Here is a 1138-nt window from a genome sequence, read left to right as displayed (position 1 = left end):
TTGTTATGTTTTCAAGTTATAGTATATATATATATATATATATATATATATATATATATACATATAATTGTTCGCGAATCGTCGAGAACAACCGAAAGGTATTTGAATAGTTCAAAAATTTTGAGATTCAGTTTTACAGACTTTGCTTATCGTGTCGGAAATGTTAATCATACAAAGATTAAGTTTAAATTTGGTCAGAAATTTTCGGGTCATCACACATGGACAAACTCGACTAATTCAAACTCGCCTCATCATCATTCGGTGAACGATTAATGACTAACAACGTTCAAATGTCTCGAATCGTAAGCACAAAAATGAAAGAAATTCTACAATCACCGTCACTGGAATCCAAAATCGTCGATGAGGCAACATAACAAACCCTAGAAGAACCTAATTGGGGATTAAACTTACGTATTTGTGCTATGATTAATAATGAGCAGTCTAATGGTACGGAAATAGTTAAAGTTATTAAGAAAAAATTGGGGTTAATAATAATAAGAATATTGTTGGTCAAGATTGAGTCTTGATTTGTTGGAAACTTATTGTTCAAATTGTGATAAAGTGTTCTCAGAAGTTGCGTCTGAAAAAGGAGTTTAAAGCACTTGATGATATGGTTGAAATGATTAATGATGTTAGAACCGATGATCGGAATTGAATGAAAACGGTGCGGTTGATTTGGGATTGGGGTGAGTCCGATGAGCTTATGTATTTGCCCGTTTTTCGTCAAACTCATTTGGTGAAGCATCATTTGACTAGTCTTCATTATTTTTGTATAACTTAAATTAATCAACGAGTTTTCTACCAAACTTAATCTATTTTTTTTTAAACTTTCACTAAAGCTTCATCTTGATGATGATGAAGAGGATCTTTGTTGCAATCTTTTAAGAAACTTCAGGGACTAATCGTGTATATTTGACTAACGGAGAGTTTACAAAAGTTAAGGCAGAGACTAATTTGGAACGTATTTGGCATGTAAGGATGATTTATGCAGTTATGTTAACATAAGGACGATTTGGACAAAAAACCATAAACACATCGAAGATTTGGGCAATTTTGTCAAAACAAAAAATTCCACGAAACTCTTAGAGCACTCTTAACCATGATAGTATGTCATCCCATCACTTAGTGCAACATCAGC

At 32.7% G+C, this 1138-nt stretch overlaps 1 pseudogene; it reads left to right on the top strand.

Moving 5' to 3' along the window:
- The first annotated feature begins 218 nt into the window (after positions 1-218).
- LOC139863558 (TOM1-like protein 2) lies at positions 219-781 on the top strand (annotated as a pseudogene).
- Positions 782-1138: the final 357 nt, after the last annotated feature.

The sequence above is a fragment of the Rutidosis leptorrhynchoides genome, chromosome 8 (genome assembly GCF_046630445.1).
Source record: "Rutidosis leptorrhynchoides isolate AG116_Rl617_1_P2 chromosome 8, CSIRO_AGI_Rlap_v1, whole genome shotgun sequence".
NCBI classification, from domain to species: domain Eukaryota; kingdom Viridiplantae; phylum Streptophyta; class Magnoliopsida; order Asterales; family Asteraceae; genus Rutidosis; species Rutidosis leptorrhynchoides.
Note: the sequence above shows the minus strand (reverse complement) of the source record. Positions and strands in the feature narration are given on the sequence as shown.